The 20,460-nt window shown below is 39.4% G+C and overlaps 2 non-coding genes across 2 annotated transcripts; both read left to right on the top strand.

Moving 5' to 3' along the window:
* The first annotated feature begins 408 nt into the window (after positions 1-408).
* Positions 409-480, top strand: trnam-cau (transfer RNA methionine (anticodon CAU)). The gene has a single exon. It is a non-coding gene; the product is annotated as a tRNA-Met (tRNA).
* A 19,209-nt stretch (positions 481-19,689) lies between these two features.
* trnar-ccu (transfer RNA arginine (anticodon CCU)) lies at positions 19,690-19,762 on the top strand. The gene has a single exon. It is a non-coding gene; the product is annotated as a tRNA-Arg (tRNA).
* The last annotated feature ends 698 nt before the right edge of the window (positions 19,763-20,460 follow it).

Here is a 20,460-nt window from a genome sequence, read left to right as displayed (position 1 = left end):
GAAGTTTGTTAAAGACAACAGAATACTTGGAAAGAAAACCAAATGGAAAGTAGAGTATTGCAAAGGAAGCATGATGTGCCCATCACCAAGAGGTCAAAGGATCAAAACCATCCATTACCCAAGTAGTTTTCAACTGAATGTAAGAATGAAAATATGCAAAAACATTGTCTGAACTAAAGCTTTGTGGAAAGAAAACCAATTGGAAAGTAGAGTATTGCAAAGAAAGCATGATGTGCCTGTCACCAAGAGGTCAATGGATCAAAACCATCCATTACCCAAGTAGTTTTTCATCAAAAGCATCCTCTGCTATGAGGCCTTTAACATCATTGAAACAGCCCCAGTAGCCTAATGGATAAGGCACTGGCCTCCTAAGCCTTGTGAGTTCAAGTCCCATCTGGGGTGAGTTTCAGCAGAGTGGCGCAGCGGAAGCGTGCTGGGCCCATAACCCAGAGGTCGATGGATCGAAACCATCCTCTGCTAGCATACACTTTCTTATTTACACACCCAGCTACTTATTACACTTTCTTATGTACACACCCATCTCCTTGAGAAAGTAAAGCTAAAACTATGCAAGACTTAAACCCAAGTGGTTTTCAACTGAATGTAAGTATGAAAATGGACAAAAAATTTATTTGAACTGAAGTTTTGTTGAAATCAACAGAATACTTGGAAAGAAAACCAAATGATAAAGCTGAGTATTGCAAAGGAAGTGTGATGTGTCCATAACCAATAGGTCAAAGAATCGAAACCATCCACTGCAAACATCTACTCTCTTATGCAGACACCCATCTCCTTGAGAAAGTAAAGCTAAAACTGTGCAAGACTTAAACCCAAGTGGTTTTCAACTGAATTTAAGTATGAAAATGCACAAAAAATTTGTTTGAACTGAAGTTTTGTTGAAATCAACAGAATACTTGGAAAGAAAACCAAATGACAAAGCTGAGTATTGCAAAGGAAGTGTGATGTGTCCATAACCAATAGGTCAAAGAATCGAAACCATCCACTGCAAACGTCTACTCTCTTATGCAGACACCCATCTCCTTGGGAAAGTAAAGGTAAAACTGTGCAAGACTTAAACCCAAGTGGTTTTCAACTGAATTTAAGTATGAAAATGCACAAAAAATTTGTTTGAACTGAAGTTTTGTTGAAATCAACAGAATACTTGGAAAGAAAACCAAATGACAAAGCTGAGTATTGCAAAGGAAGTGTGATGTGTCCATAACCAATAGGTCAAAGAATCGAAACCATCCACTGCAAACGTCTACTCTCTTATGCAGACACCCATCTCCTTGAGAAAGTAAAGGTAAAACTGTGCAACACTTAAACCCAAGTGGTTTTCATTCAAATGTAAGTATGAAAATGCGCAAAAACATTGTCTGAACTGAAGTTTGTTAAAGACAACAGAATACTTGGAAAGAAAACCAAATGGAAAGTAGAGTATTGCAAAGGAAGCATGATGTGCCCATCACCAAGAGGTCAAAGGATCAAAACCATCCATTACCCAAGTAGTTTTCAACTGAATGTAAGAATGAAAATATGCAAAAACATTGTCTGAACTAAAGCTTTGTGGAAAGAAAACCAATTGGAAAGTAGAGTATTGCAAAGAAAGCATGATGTGCCTGTCACCAAGAGGTCAATGGATCAAAACCATCCATTACCCAAGTAGTTTTTCATCAAAAGCATCCTCTGCTATGAGGCCTTTAACATCATTGAAACAGCCCCAGTATCCTAATGGATAAGGCACTGGCCTCCTAAGCCTTGTGAGTTCAAGTCCCATCTGGGGTGAGTTTCAGCAGAGTGGCGCAGCGGAAGCGTGCTGGGCCCATAACCCAGAGGTCGAAGGATCGAAACCATCCTCTGCTAGCATACACTTTCTTATTTACACACCCAGCTACTTATTACACTTTCTTATGTACACACCCATCTCCTTGAGAAAGTAAAGGTAAAACTGTGCAACACTTAAACCCAAGTGGTTTTCAACTGAATTTAAGTATGAAAATGCACAAAAAATTTGTTTGAACTGAAGTTTTGTTGAAATCAACAGAATACTTGGAAAGAAATCCAAATGATAAAGCTGAGTATTGCAAAGGAAGTGTGATGTGTCCATAACCAATAGGTCAAAGAATCGAAACCATCCACTGCAAACATCTACTCTCTTATGCAGACACCCATCTCCTTGAGAAAGTAAAGCTAAAATTGTGCAAGTCTTAAACCCAAGTGGTTTTCAACTGAATTTAAGTATGAAAATGCACAAAAAATTTGTTTGAACTGAAGTTTTGTTGAAATCAACAGAATACTTGGAAAGAAAACCAAATGACAAAGCTGAGTATTGCAAAGGAAGTGTGATGTGTCCATAACCAATAGGTCAAAGAATCGAAACCATCCACTGCAAACGTCTACTCTCTTATGCAGACACCCATCTCCTTGGGAAAGTAAAGGTAAAACTGTGCAACACTTAAACCCAAGTGGTTTTCAACTGAATTTAAGTATGAAAATGCACAAAAAATTTGTTTGAACTGAAGTTTTGTTGAAATCAACAGAATACTTGGAAAGAAAACCAAATGACAAAGCTGAGTATTGCAAAGGAAGTGTGATGTGTCCATAACCAATAGGTCAAAGAATCGAAACCATCCACTGCAAACGTCTACTCTCTTATGCAGACACCCATCTCCTTGGGAAAGTAAAGGTAAAACTGTGCAACACTTAAACCCAAGTGGTTTTCATTCAAATGTAAGTATGAAAATGTGCAAAAACAATGTCTGAACTGAAGTTTGTTAAAGACAACAGAATACTTGGAAAGAAAACCAAATGGAAAGTAGAGTATTGCAAAGGAAGCATGATGTGCCCATCACCAAGAGGTCAAAGGATCAAAACCATCCATTACCCAAGTAGTTTTCAACTGAATGTAAGAATGAAAATATGCAAAAACATTGTCTGAACTAAAGCTTTGTGGAAAGAAAACCAATTGGAAAGTAGAGTATTGCAAAGAAAGCATGATGTGCCTGTCACCAAGAGGTCAATGGATCAAAACCATCCATTACCCAAGTAGTTTTTCATCAAAAGCATCCTCTGCTATGAGGCCTTTAACATCATTGAAACAGGGTCCGGGTATCGTTCGTTCATTTGTTTTTGCTTTCATATATAAAAACGAAAAAATGAGAAAACAACTCCTTTTTTCGTTTTTTCGTTTTTTTTGAAAAACGAAAAAACTAAATTATAATAACTTGATTTTTGGTTTTCCCGTTCTTGCACGGAAATCAGAAAAACGACTTGATATTCCGATTTTCCCCTGTGGGTTGGGCTAAATCTGATTGGCAGGATATGCATTCATTGTTTTTCAAATTAAGAGTTTTCCAAACACTGTATTTTTTAGCCTGTAAATTTAATAGTCTATATGCATGCTATTTGTCACCCAATTATTTGGCTTCACTGACTGAAAAAATCTATTGAAATAGCCTAAATGTAAACATGTTCACGCATTGAAGTTGTCACGGTGGTTATCAGACAAAAGGCTGAATGGAGAGAAGGCCCTTCTTATAGTTTATATTGCATTCCATCGCAATATAGGTTACTTTTGCCGTCCCTATACTCCTGCTCACTACAGTTTTGAGGATGCCTTTCAAGACAGTCATTGGCAAACACCTACAGTAGTCAACCAAAATGCCTATTATCGCCACAGAGAAAAATAAACCAGTCGCATTTCAAGTCATTCACGAAATGACCGCCAGGTGGCGCAAATGGATATTGTGCAAAACAGCAGCAATTGCCGCATTTTGAAATGTAAGTGGGGTTAATGTCAATTAACAGTAAAGATGAAATACTACAACTATGGTAAACAGAATAAAACATTTTTAGCCCAGAAAAATAGAAAAAATAGAGACAAGAACAATATATAGCCTATATATTTCATATTGTAGGCCTATCTTGACGTCGGTTGGCGACATAAGCCTATTCCCCGGGCCGGGGAGCAGCGCGATAACAAAAAAAAAAATCAAATAAACAAACAAAAATAAATTAGGTGCAATTAAGCTGATATTTTTTTACTATTCTATTGAGGAATGAAACGAATGAAGAGCGCTTCTCGCTCATGTGAGCGAACACACACTGGAGAAATGAACGTTTGGGCTTTTCTCAGTGAGTACCCTCATGGCCGAGTGGTAGAACTTACGTTACGATCATGACACGGGTTCAAATCCCGAGCAAACACAGCAATTTTTATATTAGCCTATTAATGCATTTAATACCATATTATTAATGCAGAGATTTGTCTAGTTCTAAAACTGTTACAGCATATCGTTTTTTTGCTCATATAATAAAATTACCATATACTTCCATTTTACACTAAGGAACAAATATTATCCAACAGAATGACTTTACATTTGTATAATAATTTCAAAAGCAGTTCTATATTAAAAAAGCTACTTCACCAATAGACTATATCAAATATATAAAAATAAGTAACAACTGTTATACTTTTGAATCATGAATTAATAATCTCATAGGCCTACAAATATCCACATTTGTCATCTGAAATGTAGGGTAGCTTTCACTAAGATGTTATTGAAATTATATTTCCAATATGCATGGAAACACTTACAGAAATTTTAGCTTGTTACATGCATTTATTTTGATTAAGTAAATCGTTGAAACATCAGATAATCAATAAAACATGAAAAATTTTTAGGCAAATCTTTTTGTTGTGTTTATTAGACACATCAACGCATTTTTGAAAGGTGTGCCATTGTAGTTCACTGCCTCATCAAAAAGAACAGAAATGTCAGGCCACTGTTCTGTGAAGTGCTGTTCCACACTGGCTCTGTCCTCTACTGATGTGATGGGATTACTGCCAAACATGGACAACCTGGTCAGAGTTGACCCAACTTCTTGATGATACATATCTGCTGCAACAGAGGCATTTGGCAGAAACACTTCATCAATCTTGGCTCTGCATCCACCCTCAGCCAGGCGATTTGGTACTCCTCTGCCTGAAATTTTGACCATCATTAAGTTTTGTTTTGTAGAAAGCCTTTCTAAAAATTTAATTTCGTTTTGTATCATTTGTATCTTATTTTTAATCAATGTTTTATCAACCAATTGCCTGGAGTTAATAAATAAGAAGCAAATATAGCAGACAATATAATCAGGACATGGAGGCGCCGGCAAGATTGCATTGCTCGTGAACTGGAGCTCATCTTATAAATGAACCGAAACTCGGTGTTTAAGCTGCCTCACAGACACCAGAAATATATAGAAAGCTTAAAAATGTCTAATTTTAAACGAAACAATTCAAAACGAAAAGAAATCGACTAGCCTACTCTCTGCTTATGTCTAATCCGAAATGTGCATTTCTCTATGCGCGTTAACTACTGCGGTCAATATTGCAGCCGACACATACACTAACAATTAAAATGTCTCCTTGCTATATTTGAAACATTCATAATCATTACTTTTGCCGGTTCCCTGTGACAGCTTTTGCGTTATTGGCAGCGTCACCCTCTGGTTAGACAATAATCGCACAACCTATTCGATATTCTATAATTAAATCAACAAATCGAATATTCGAAAATCGTGACTCATCCCTACTGCTTTATTAATGTATTCAGTGTAAAACCCGGACACCCCCACACAAATGTGGCTTTTTGTTAATGACTGTCCTACTACAGGATTTAACACAGAGTAACAGCTCACTACCAGTTACAAAAGACACTGTAACAGTCTGTCACATGCAATTCTAGTTGCATTTTTCATCAATTAATTTCTTAAATTATCCATTGACTATGTTCTGGCCAGCCATCTAGTGTCAAAAATATTTTTTGGCCCGATGCCAACCTTACTTGTCGACCCCTGGAATAAAGGAATCAACTCTCTCATTAGAGACTTGCCGCCACCTAATGGCGGTGTTAGTTTCATATAGTTAAAAAGTAGACGTTTCATTTTTTTTCCAATAATTTCATATTTCTACATACAATTTTTTACATTTAAAACATTAATCTCTTAACATAATTTATGCAATTATAATTTGCTGTGTATGTGTAAATCCACATGACACAGGCTAAACAGCCTGGGTCAATCTCAATCCAAAATCTCAATCCAAAAATGTATTATATTGATACCGACTTCCATTTATTTGGTCATAGTAACCATACACCAAACACAGTGTCTTTGCATTCTGATTGAATTTGTTGACTAAATTTAAGAATCTGACATAAGAGGACAGATGACAATCCTGCATTATATTGTATTATAATGACGATGTAATATAGCACTAAACTTTGACTATAGCCTGCATGTGGCATATTACTAGGAACCTCAAAGCATATTTATGTGTATGTGCATACAGGCCATAAATAACAAATAGACATTATAAAAAATATATTATTCATAAGAATTTAAGTTAATAAAAACATCTAAAACAAAGAATAAATGTATTATTTAAATTTGTATAATGACAACTGTCAGTGCGTGAACAGGCTTTTAGGCTTGAATTTAGGCTATTTCAATAGATTTTTTCAGTCAGTGAAGCCAAATAATTGGGTGACAAATAGCATGCATATAGACTATTAATTTTACAGGCTAACAAATACAGTGTTTGGAAAACTCTTAATTTGAAAAACAATGAATGCATATCCTGCCAATCAGATTTAGCCCCACCCACAGGGGAAAATCGGAATATCAAGTCGTTTTTCTGATTTCCGTGCAAGGACGGGAAAACCAAAAATCAAGTCATAATTTAGTTTTTTCGTTTTTCAAAAAAAAAGGAGTTGTTTTCTCGTTTTTTCGTTTTTATATACGAAAGCAAAATCAAATGAATGAACGATACCCGGCCCAAACAGCCCCAGTATCCTAATGGATAAGGCACTGGCCTCCTCAGCCTTGTGAGTTCAAGTCCCATCTGGGGTGAGTTTCAGCAGAGTGGCGCAGCGGAAGCGTGCTGGGCCCATAACCCAGAGGTCGATGGATCAAAACCATCCTCTGCTAGCATACACTTTCTTATTTACACACCCAGCTACTTATTACACTTTCTTATGCAGACACCCATCTCCTTGAGAAAGTAAAGCTAAAACTGTGCAACACTTAAACCCAAGTGGTTTTCATTCAAATGTAAGTATGAAAATGCGCAAAAACATTGTCTGAACTGAAGTTTGTTAAAGACAACAGAATACTTGGAAAGAAAACCAAATGGAAAGTAGAGTATTGCAAAGGAAGCATGATGTGCCCATCACCAAGAGGTCAAAGGATCAAAACCATCCATTACCCAAGTAGTTTTCAACTGAATGTAAGAATGAAAATATGCAAAAACATTGTCTGAACTAAAGCTTTGTGGAAAGAAAACCAATTGGAAAGTAGAGTATTGCAAAGAAAGCATGATGTGCCTGTCACCAAGAGGTCAATGGATCAAAACCATCCATTACCCAAGTAGTTTTTCATCAAAAGCATCCTCTGCTATGAGGCCTTTAACATCACTGAAACAGCCCCAGTGGCCTAATGGATAAGGCACTGGCCTCCTAACCCTTGTGAGTTCAAGTCCCATCTAGGGTGAGTTTCAGCAGAGTGGCGCAGCGGAAGCGTGCTGGGCCCATAACCCAGAGGTCAATGGATGGAAACCATCCTCTGCTAGCATACACTTTCTTATTTACACACCCAGCTACTTATTACACTTTCTTATGTACACACCCATCTCCTTGAGAAAGTAAAGCTAAAACTGTGCAAGACTTACACCCAATTGGTTTTCAACTGAATTTAAGTATGAAAATGCACAAAACATTTGTTTGAACTGAAGTTTTGTTGAAATCAACAGAATACTTGGAAAGAAATCCAAATGATAAAGCTGAGAATTGCAAAGGAAGTGTGATGTGTCCATAACCAATAGGTCAAAGAATCGAAACCATCCACTGCAAACATCTACTCTCTTATGCAGACACCCATCTCCTTGAGAAAGTAAAGCTAAAACTGTGCAAGACTTAAACCCAAGTGGTTTTCAACTGAATTTAAGTATGAAAATGCACAAAAAATTAGTTTGAACTGAAGTTTTGTTGAAATCAACAGAATACTTGGAAAGAAAACCAAATGACAAAGCTGAGCATTGCAAAGGAAGTGTGATGTGTCCATAACCAATAGGTCAAAGAATCGAAACCATCCACTGCAAACGTCTACTCTCTTATGCAGACACCCATCTCCTTGAGAAAGTAAAGCTAAAACTGTGCAACACTTAAACCCAAGTGGTTTTCATTCAAATGTAAGTATGAAAATGTGCAAAAACAATGTCTGAACTGAAGTTTGTTAAAGACAACAGAATACTTGGAAAGAAAACCAAATGGAAAGTAGAGTATTGCAAAGGAAGCATGATGTGCCCATCACCAAGAGGTCAAAGGATCAAAACCATCCATTACCCAAGTAGTTTTCAACTGAATGTAAGAATGAAAATATGCAAAAACATTGTCTGAACTAAAGCTTTGTGGAAAGAAAACCAATTGGAAAGTAGAGTATTGCAAAGAAAGCATGATGTGCCTGTCACCAAGAGGTCAATGGATCAAAACCATCCATTACCCAAGTAGTTTTTCATCAAAAGCATCCTCTGCTATGAGGCCTTTAACGAGTAGTATGAAGCTGCAGACTCGGAGCCTGCATCTACAGTCCCGCACCCAGAGTCCCGCATTCTCAGACCCCTCGTTTTTCGAGACAGCGCCTCCTATCAAATCGGATAAACATGTGAAGAACTTAAGCTGAAAGGTGAGTATCGTCAATTTTATTTAGCGAATCATTCGATTTCTTTTTTAATCAAACTACTTTATAGCTCATCGATACACCAACATAGTCCATTTAATATTTATAAAGATAGTTTGTAACAAAATTTGAGCCGTTAATGTATGTTTTTTCGCCTTTTTCCCCCGAAAATATTTTGACAGCTGATACGTTAGCCTTTAACCTTGGACATTTTGTAGACAAGCCATTGTAAAAATTATTATTGATTAAAATTAGTTGACTTTAATGTAGACCAATTAAATACATTAAGTGTGTTAATATCAAAGAATGTCATCATTAATTATTTAATCAGATTTGCCGTTTGACCTTTTTTTAATTACCGGACCGTTTCTCCTAAAACTATAAATTGAATTAATTAATGCCTGAGTAATTATTTTACTTTATATAATTTATGTAGACTACTTAGATTAGTTCTTATAAAACGTAAGTATTAAAATGAATCAATATTAATTTAACTGTGAAGTTGTTGCCAGCCATTTACAACTCATACAATTGCCTAAAAATCAAATTTACTATGCCTTCACTATGTATTAACCAGTCTATGGTATTAACGTGTGAGCTACAATATGTAATTTGGCCTTTTGTTTGGGTTCCTTGTTTTAATTTGTATTGACTGAAATTTGACTGTATGGGCTCTGTGGGCTGGTCTTAAAATTTTAATTTGAGTTTGACTCTCTCTTTTTTTTAAAGATGGATATTACAATTCAAAGGGGGAATTCACTTCCAGAAATCCAGAAATGTCAAAAATGCTGCAGTGATTTTCACTGCCCATTCTGTCACCCCATATATTTCAAACCCACAAAGTTGTCCAAAGTTCAAAAACATCTCAAGGGACACTTCAACAGAGCAGTGCAACATGAAGGTAACATTTGCAAACATCTTTTTTTTGTTTGCTTTTTGAAAGATCATAAGACTGTGTGTGACAGTGCAATCCTTTGCTGTTGTTTTCCAGGGTACACCATACATCGATGCGGTCGCCCCTGCCGAACCCAGCAACATTATCATTGCTTGTACTGTCAGTCAACAATTTTAAGAAAGCCAGATTTCATTACACATTTAGGTTCCTGCAAATGTAAGAGCGTTAAGAGAGCAAGTGCCACTGATGCCTGTAACATCACACCCACTGCTGTGGCAACTGCTGTTGCACAAGCTACTGCCATTGCTGTTCCAGTTACCACAGCCATCGCTGCCACCTCTGTGCCATCTATCATTGTGCCACCTACTGTTATGCCGCCCTTTTCTGCCATCTCTGTGCCGCCCACTGCTGCGCCTTCTACCACAGCCACTGCTGCCACCTCTGTGCCAACCAGCACTATGCCACCCACTGCTGCCACCTCTGTGCCAACCAGCACTATGCCACCCACTGCTGCCACATCAGTACAAACCAGCACTATGCCACCCACTGCTGCCACCTCTGTGCCACCCACTGCTGCCACCTCAGTGCCAACCAGCACTATGCCACCCACTGCTGCCACCCCAGTGCCAACCAGCACTATGCCACCCACTGCTGCCACCTCTGTGCCACCCAATGCTGCCACCTCAGTGCCAACCAGCACTATGCCACCCACTGCTGCCACCTCCGAACCAACCACCTCTGCCATTGTCAGGCCAGTCACAAAAACTGGCATCCGTGTGGGTCCAAAAGTATTGCAGAAATGCCCCAAATGTCATTTGACATTTTACAGAAAAAATTTAAAAAGGCACATTGAACGAAGACACACAGCAAAAATGATGGACATTTCATCCTCATCCCATCTCAAAAGTGAATGCATAGATCCCCAGAATGGACTGTATGCAGTCCACAAAAGTATTCATGGGGCTTCTACTCCTCTCCATGTTCAAATTAAAATATGGGGGGAACAACATCATGTTTCTTGTGAATTAGGTGAGTGCCAAGCTAATATGGAGTTGGCATGGAGAAGTGGACTGCAGTCATACCAGTGTGTACACCTCCGGTCAGTTTCATACTGCAAAACCTTTTTAACCTCGCCCTCACTCAGAGAAGATAGTCTTAAAGAAATGGTGAAAAGCAAGTGGTTTGGGAAGGAAAAAATTAAACTGTGTGTTGATCGTCAAACCCTAGCCAAAGAAAATAATGCACCACTTTCAGTTCTGTCAAAGATTGGAGCCCCTCCATCTAAAAAATTTATATCGGTTCATGAGCCAACTATTTCATATTACAGCAGACTAGGCAGAGTCATGGTGTCTTATGATACAAAAAAAAATGCATGGCACTGTCCTTGTGCAAAAACACAGAGATCATGCACACATAAATACATTGCAAAATGGCACTTATTCCAAACCAATGCAGAACTCTTTCGGAAGGTCCGGAGCACTGAAAGGAGCGCTGAAGAGTTTCAGGTGACAGCAGTGGAGATAAGCGATGGAACTCATGTGGGTGAAACCATCAAAGTGGTTCCCCCTAAAGCCACGTGTGCCAGTCTACATGGACAGTGAGCAGCAGTGTGCCATTCTTTTTCAACACCTCAAAGCTCTGCTGGATAATTCTAAAACTCAACTGAACTTCACAGATGAAGTGGAGTTAATTTGTAGTTTTCTTTTTCCTGAGGTAGGTCCGAACATGTTTGTCAATTGGATTGTTTCTATTATTGCCATATATGCAATGTTTTATATATTTATTTATTTATTTATTTATTTATATGGACAGGCCATCATTCATGGCCTATGTGAGATGCAGGCATTATCCTGGCAGGAAGCTGAGGAGGTTTTCCTCCATGGCCCTACTTATCACCCTAGGTATGCTTGTAATTTGCATTTGCAAAAACAAATATATTATTACACAATATTTTTGACAATGGCATTCATCTTTTATTTTAGTGAAGTCGAGGAATTTGACAGAGCGATTGCAAAAAGAATGAAAAAAGAAGGAACATTCGCCTACCAGAAAGTAATTATTTTACCTTATGCATTTACTTTACATTTTACATGACGCTTTTATCCAAAGCGACTTATAAAAGTTTTTTTTAATGCAATTGAAGACGAAAAGTAAAGTCACTAATACAATTCTTTCTTCCTTTTTTCTTTGCTTTGTCCTGTTTACAGCAAGATGATGTTTAGGTGATTGTTAAATAAAGTACAGAATTGTTTATTATTGGTGTTTTGTCTATTCTTATTTGAGTTTTGCTTCGCATTAGAAATATAAAAAAACAGGTTTTGTAATGTTAGCATGGTATAATGTTAATTAGACCATTATAGGTTGAACTGAAAGAAAAATTGGAATTTGAATAAATAAAACATTGTAGCAATATAATATCACATAATATTTTTCAAAAGATAGTTCAATCTGTAATTGTATCCCTTCCATCAGTAATTTTCCTATTATTTTCCTACTATCCTATTATTTTCAATGGCATTTAGCAGGAGGTGCTGTCTCGAAAAACAAGGGGTCTGAGAACGCGGGACTCTGTGTGCGGGTGTTATACGATCTTCCGAACAGCAGGAGGCGCTGTCTTGAAAAACGAGGGGTCTGAGAATGCGGGACTCTGAGTGCGGGACTGTAGATGCAGGCTACGAGTCTGCACCTTCATAATATTGCCTTTAACATCATTGAAACAGCCCCAGTGGCCAAATGGATAAGGCACTGGCCTCTTAAGCCTTGTGAGTTTCAGCAGAGTGGGGCAGCGGAAGTGTGCTGGGCCCATAACCCAGAGGTCGATGGATTGAAACCATCCTCTGCTAGCATACACTTTCTTATTTACACACCCAGCTACTTATTACACTTTCTTATGTACACACCCATCTCCTTGAGAAAGTAAAGCTAAAACTGTGCAAGACTTAAACCCAAGTGGTTTTCAACAGAATTTAAATATGAAAATGCACAAAAAATATGTTTGAACTGAAGTTTTGTTGAAATCAACAGAATACTTGGAAAGAAAACCAAATGACAAAGCTGAGTATTGCAAAGGAAGTGTGACTACTTACCCAAGTAGTTTTCAACTGAATGTAAGAATGAAAATATGCAAAAACATTGTCTGAACTAAAGCTTTATGGAAAGAAAACCAATTGGAAAGTAGAGTATTGCAAAGGGAGCATGATGTGCCTGTCACCAAGAGGTCAATGGATCAAAAACATCCATTACCCAAGTAGTTTTTCATCGAAAGCATCCTCTGCTATGAGGCCTTTAACATCATTGAAACAGCCCCAGTGGCCTAATGGACAAGGCACTGGCCTCCTAAGCCTTGTGGGTTCAAGTCCCATCTGGGGTGGCGCAGCGGACGCGTGCTGGGCCCATAACCCAGAGGTCGATGGATCGAAACCATCCTCTGCTAGCATACACTTTCTTATTTACACACCCAGCTACTTATTACACTTTCTTATGTACACACCCATCTCCTTGAGAAAGTAAAGCTAAAACTGTGCAAGACTTAAACCCAAGTGGTTTTAAAGCTGAGTATTGCAAAGGAAGTGTGATGTGTCCATAACCAATAGGTCAAAGAATTGTGCAAAAACATTGTCTGAACTGAAGTTTGTTAAAGACAACAGAATACTTGGAAAGAAAACCAAATGGAAATTAGAATATTGCAAAGGAAGCATGATGTGCCCATCACCAAGAGGTCAAAGGATCAAAACCATCCATTACACAAGTACTTTTCAACTGAATGCAAGTATGAAAATATGCAAAAACATTATCTGAATGTGACGGATCTGCCATGAGTATTAGCAAATCACCACAAAAAAATGAGTCCATTGCCAAAAAACAAGGAGCGAAGCGGTCTTCAATTGTGACAGTTTATTAAATCTTGCTTACGCAAGATAAGTAGTGATCGAACCTCATTAAAGAGGAAAGAAAAAAAAAATCAAAGAAATTGTATTCCTCCAGATTACATCACAGGTAATATCCAGGGTTGACAGAAGACATAATTGGGCTTAGCCTCTCAAACTGACAGAGGACAAAATTCAACACCACCTTTCCCAGGATACAATAAGTCACTCCCTTCTAGATAAACCATACACTGAATTTATAAGAAGTGGCCAGCACCATGAAAACAAACAAAGGGGGAACAAACCCATACAACTGTTCACAACAATACCAACACAAACCTTGCAATAAACACAATACATTTAACTAAATTTAGAGCCATGACTACATTTTAGTTAATGCAAAATAACTATATTAAACCAAAAATCACATTAATCAAGACATTACATTTTCCTATGTCCCCTCTAATGCATCAAAGTTGGTACAGTCTAATTTCCTTTAGAATTCCCATAAAACAGATCAACTTCCTGTTTGAATCTCTTTGTCACTAGACTGGTCCATTCCCACAACACACCAGGTACCAAATATTTCAAGTCATCTTAATTATAAAATGAATTAACTATTTGAACCATGTTTTTACAAATCATATTTTAGCCAAAGAGGAATTTTAACTGGTTTAATGTTCTAACCTTAAGCCAAATAACTAAGCCCATGCACGGACTTGGTATAATGAAAAATAAAAGATCTTATCCAAACCAATATAGTAATGTCCTTTTTATTTATTAATAAACTGCAAATATGAATATATAAGAATTGTGTGGCTTAATTCCTGGCCATCACACATCCCCCCACCTAAGATATCACACTGGTAAGCGGGAGAGGAAGTCAGCAGTTGTATTACTTTTCCCAGGCACATGCTGGATGTTAAATTTATAAGGCTGCATAGAAAGATACCAGCGGGTAATTCTAGCGTTGGTATCCCGCATTCTGTCCATCCACTGCAATGGTCGATGATCAGTTTCGATGGTAAACTCTCTACCAAGAAGGTAGTACCTGAAGGTATCCAAGGCCCACTTTACCGCCAGGCACTCCTTCTCAACGGTGGAATACCGTACCTCCCTTGGATACAGCTTCCTACTGACATATGCCACTGGATGTCTACTGTCTGACTCACCCTGAAGGAGCACTGCACCAATGCCAATATCAGAGGCATCAGTCTGCAACACAAATGGCTTTCCAAAATGAGGGCAATGAAGCACTGGCTCTTCACATACGGCAGCCTTTATGTCCTGGAAGGCTTCCTTTGCTGCTTCTGTCCAGCAAATCTGGTTAGGGCAATTCTTTCGAGTCAAATCAGTCAGGGGTGCCACACGAGCAGAGAAGTTCAGTACAAATCTTCTGTACCAACCCGCCATCCCTAAGAATGATCGGATCTGAGTTTTTGTCTCTGGCAAAGGCAATTTTGTATAGCCTCAATCTTTTGAAGCTGGGGTCTAATGACCCCATTACCGACTACATACCCCAGGTACTCCGTTTCCTTTTTAGCCAGAGCACACTTGGAAGAGTTAATGGTGAGACCCGCCTCCTGAATGTGATAGAACACCTCCTTCAGATGTTGGAGATGTTGCTCCCAGGATGAACTATACACAATAATGTCATCCAAGTATGCAGCTGCATAATCAGAAAGGCCAGACAACACAAGATCCATAAGCCTCTGAAATGTAGCGGGAGCCCCATGTAACCCAAAAGGCATAACAGAAAAATGGTAGAGCCCCCAGGGAGTGCGGAATGCAGTCAGTTCTTTTGACGAGACAGTCAAGGGGACTTGCCAATAACCTTTACATAGGTCAATAGTGGTTATCCATTTAGCTTGTCCTAGGCGATCAATCAGTTCATCAATTCTGGGTGTTGGATAGGAGTCGAATCTAGAGACGGAATTAAGATAACGGAAGTCCACACAAAAACGGAGACTGCCATCCTTCTTGGGAACCAACACCACAGGACTACACCAATCACTTCGAGAGGGTTCAATGATGTTCATAGTCAACGTTTGATCCAATTCCTCTTTTAGAGAAGTCAAGAGCCGTTCAGGCACACGATAACTCCTTCGTCGAGGTACTACTCCATCACAAAGTACTATGTCGTGCTGAACCAAACTTGTTCTTCCAGGAGTCTCTTTAAACACCTCTGGGCTACAGAGACCTTGAACGCCCGCCTGTTGATGTAATGACAGATGCCGAAAGTCCAAAGTAACATTAGAAGGAATGGGCAGATACTGTTCACAAACCTCCTCTTCATCTTCCACCCGGCGAAGCATTAGGACCTCCACTCCGGTATCTGACCTCTCATGCCACGCTTTTAATAAGTTAATATGGAGTACCCGTTTGGATCGGCTCTGCCCTGGTAAGGCAATCTCATAGATGGTAGACCCTAACTTCCGAATCACCTCAAAAGGTCCTTGCCATTTAGCCAGTAGCTTACTGTTGTCACTAGGCAGCATCACCAATACCTTGGCTCCTGGCTGAAAACTTCTGGCTCTGGCCTTTTTGTCATACCAGGTTCGCTGTCGACTTTGAGATTCGATCAAGTGCCTGTGAGCAAGTTGTGTCATACTCTCAAGCCTTTCCCTCATTTGGAGGACATAGGAAACAACATTCTGGGAGCCAGTGATCCTGTGGTCGCCTTTCCAGGTTTCCTCCAGAAGGGCCAGGGTTCCTCGGACATCCCGGCCATACAGCAGTTCAAAAGGGGAAAACCCCAAGGAAGCCTGCGGTACTTCCCTGTATGCAAATAACAGATAAGGGAGCCACTGGTCCCAATTGACCCCAGAATCATTAACAAATTTGCGTAGCATTTGCTTAAGGGTCTGATTGAATCTTTCAACCAGCCCATCTGTCTGTGGATGGTAGGGTGTAGTCCTTATGCCCTTTATCCCTAACAACTGATACACTTGTTTTAATAGTTTAGACATGAAGTTAGACCCCTGATCAGTCACTATGGCCTTAGGGAAACCCACTCTAGCAAACAGCTGAACAAGGCAAAGAGCTACATTCCTGGCTGTTACTTTCTTAAGGGGAAAAACCTCCAGGTACCTAGTGGCATAATCATTAATAACCAACATGTACCGGTTCCCGGTTTTACTACGCTCAAGGGGCCCTTCCACATCCATTCCCAGCTGTTCAAATGGTATGCCTATAACAGGTAGTGGTTCTAAAGGAGCTTTAGGGGGACGTCTACTAGTGGTATATTGGCACTCGGGGCAACTCCTACAAAAGTCACCCACATCCTTTCTCAAATTGGGCCAAAAGAAATGACGGCCAATACGAGCTATGGTCTTTTGTCTCCCTAAATGACCTGCCCATGGGACCGAATGGCCTAGCTGAAGCACCAAATCTCTTGCCTTCTGGGGCACAACCATCTTGGCCTCTGCACCCTGCCATCTATACATCACTCCATCTTGTAAAAACCATTTACTCTCATGGCCTTCTGGACTTCCTTGACTATGGAACCTTTGTACCTCTCTGTACAATGGCCCAATCTCTAAATCATCCTGTTGCAATAGGCCTATATCTTGCAGGACCACAAAATGTGATTCAAGCTGTTCAGAGAGGGGTTCTTCAATACTATTTGCAACAAAGTTACATTTTTCCTGTCTCTTTTTCCTCTTCGGTTTACGGGATTTTCCTGGTTGATCATCTAAATCAGAATCAAAAAAAGGCAATGCACTTACATACTGGACATCTTCCTCTCTCTTCCTAACCATAGACGGTGTTTCAGCCATATTACATTCATGCCTACCAGGGAACAAATCAAACAACACTGGTAAATCTTGGCCTAAAAGCATTGAGTATGGAAGATCATCTACCAGACCAACATTCAGCAAATAAACCTGTCCTTGCACTTCTACATGAACATCTGCTGTAGAATAACATTTCTCATCTCCATGAATACAACGTATAGGCACCTTTGAAACAGAATTTCTGAGACTCTCTGAAACTAAATCTGTGCGAACCAATGACTGCATGCTACCTGTGTCCACTAAGGCCCATACTTCCTGACCATTAAGGACTACAGCCGCATAATGCAAGGGGACATCTCTCTGCTCAGCGTGGACAGGTCGTGGCACACAACACAAATAAGCATTGGTAGAAGGATTGTTGGGACACCTAGGTTTAATGTGAGCCTCCTGTCCACATTTATGACACACAACACTCTTCCTGCTAGTAAACCTCTGGTTAGGGCTTTGAATGACAGGACCACCCCAATCACCCACAGACTTACCCTCACTTGCGGACTTATTCCCGCCCTGGGACATTTTCGCTTGACTTTTTGGTTCTTTGAATCCCCGCCACTGGTTGTAAGTCCACTCTTGATTATTCCGTCGAGCTGACAGGAAGACATCCGCCAAAGCTGCAGCCTCAGAAGCAGTTTTTGGATCATGTTCTTTAATCCATATTTGAGGATCGGGGGCTAGCATATGCAGAAATTGTTCCAGCACAATTACTTCACCAATGTCATCCTTGGTTCAATTCTGGGGTTGAACCCATTTGTGATACAGTTCTTTCAATCTCACATATAGCTCTTTTGGGTTTTCATCCTTCCTCACCTCGGAAGACCTGAACTGCAGACGATAGCTTTCAGAGTTAATGTCATATTTACTAAGTATGGCTGTTTTGACTTTCTGGTAGTCGAGAGATTCAATAATGTCCATATGTTTACCTGTCAGTAGGGGCACTAGTCTAACTGCCCAGTCGGTTGTCGGCCACCGACACGCCACAGCTATCCTTTCAAATGTCGTGAGATAGTGCTCTATGTCATCTACCTCTGACAGCTGTTGCAGGTGTGGCTCCTTTTGTACAGCTGAATGTCCTAACCCGGAATAGAAATTGTGATGAAGAATTGGTGATGCTGCTGGCTGTCCGCTACTAGAAATCTGCAGGAAGTTTTGAGAAGCTTGACGGATGGAAGGAGGAGAAACAGGGCCATCATGACTACTAGTGCCGAGTCCTGGATTAGGTACAGGAGTAGTACGGACATGCACTTCTTGTTGAAGCTGGCTAAACTGGTGGTGAAGGGTCTTCCATCGCCCTTCCTGACGAGCTGCTTCTTGCTCCATTCGGCTGTCTCGTGCCTGTTGCATGTTAATGTGTGTCTGGAACAGATCTTTTAGCTCTTGGAGAGAAACATCTTGAGAAAGGTTACCCAACTCCTTCTCAGCACTGTCCCGTCCTCCTGTTGCTCCCTCTGTAACTTCCTTAGCTTGCCCCGCCAGAACTCTCTTCAGCCCCATCCTTTAAAGAAATTGTATTCCTCCAGATTACATCACAGGTAATATCCAGGGTTGACAGAAAACATAATTGGGCTTAGCCTCTCAAACTGACAGAGGACAAAATTCAACACCACCTTTCCCAGGATACAATAAGTCACTCCCTTCTAGATAAACCATACACTGAATTTATAAGAAGTGGCCAGCACCATGAAAACAAACAAAGGGGGAACAAACCCATACAACTGTTCACAACAATACCAACACAAACCTTGCAATAAACACAATACATTTAACTAAATTTAGAGCCATGACTACATTTTAGTTAATGCAAAATAACTATATTAAACCAAAAATCACATTAATCAAGACATTACATTTTCCTATGTCCCCTCTAATGCATCAAAGTTGGTACAGTCTCATTTCCTTTAGAATTCCCATAAAACAGATCAACTTCCTGTTTGAATCTCTTTGTCACTAGACTGGTCCATTCCCACAACACACCAGGTACCAAATATTTCAAGTCATCTTAATTATAAAATGAATTAACAATTTGAACCCTGTTTCTACAAATCATATTTTAGCCAAAGAGGAATTTTAACTGGTTTAATGTTCTAACCTTAAGCCAAATAACTAAGCCCATGCACGGACTTGGTATCATGAAAAACAAAAGATCTTAACCAAACCAATATAGTAATGTCCTTTTTATTTATTAATAAACTGCAAATATGAATATATAAGAATTGTGTGGCTTAATTCCTGGCCATCACACTGAACTAAAGCTTTGTGGAAAGAAAACCAATTGGAAAGTAGAGTATTGCAAAGAAAGCATGATGTGCCTGTCCCAAGAGGTCAATGGATCAAAACCATCCATTACAAAAACAAGTTGTTTTTCATCAAAATCATCCTCTGCTATGAGGCCTATAACATCATAGAAACAGCCCCAGTGGCCTAATGGATAAGCCACTGGCCTCCTAAGCCAGGGATTGTGGGTTCAAGTCCCATCTGGGGTGAGTTTCAGCAGAGTGGTGCAGTGGAAGCGTGCTGGCCCCATAACCCAGTGGTCGATGGATTGAAACCATCCTCTGCTAGCATACACTTTCTTATGTACACACCCATCTCCTTAAGAAAGTAAAGCTAAAACTGTAAAAGACTTAAACCCAAGTGGTTTTCAACTGAATTTAAGTATGAAAATGCACAAAAAAATTAGTTTGTACTGAAGTTTTGTTGAAATCAACAGAATACTTGGAAAGAAAACCAAATGGAAAGTAGAGTATTGTAAAGTAAGCATGATGTGCCCATCACCAAGAGGTCAAAGGATCAAAACCATCCACTGCAAACATCTGCTCTCTTATGCAGACACCCATCTCCTTGGGAAAGTAAAGCTAAAACTCTGCAACACTTAAACCCAAGTGGTTTTCAACAAAATTTAAGTATGGAAATGCGCAAAAACATTGTCTGAACTGAAGTTTTGTTAAAGACAACAGAATACTTGGAAAGAAAACCAAATGGAAAGTAGAATATTGCAAAGGAAGCATGATGTGCCCATCACCAAGAGATCAAAGGATCAAAACCATCCATTAACCAAGTAGTTTTCAACTGAATGTAAGTATGAAAATATGCAAAAACATTGTCTGAATTAAAGCTTTGTGGAAAGAAAACCAATTGGAAAGTAGAGTATTGCAAAGGAAGCATGATGTGCCTGTCACCA

Source organism: Xyrauchen texanus, chromosome 9, assembly GCF_025860055.1.
Source record: "Xyrauchen texanus isolate HMW12.3.18 chromosome 9, RBS_HiC_50CHRs, whole genome shotgun sequence".
Taxonomy (NCBI): Eukaryota; Metazoa; Chordata; class Actinopteri; order Cypriniformes; family Catostomidae; genus Xyrauchen; species Xyrauchen texanus.
Note: the sequence above shows the minus strand (reverse complement) of the source record. Positions and strands in the feature narration are given on the sequence as shown.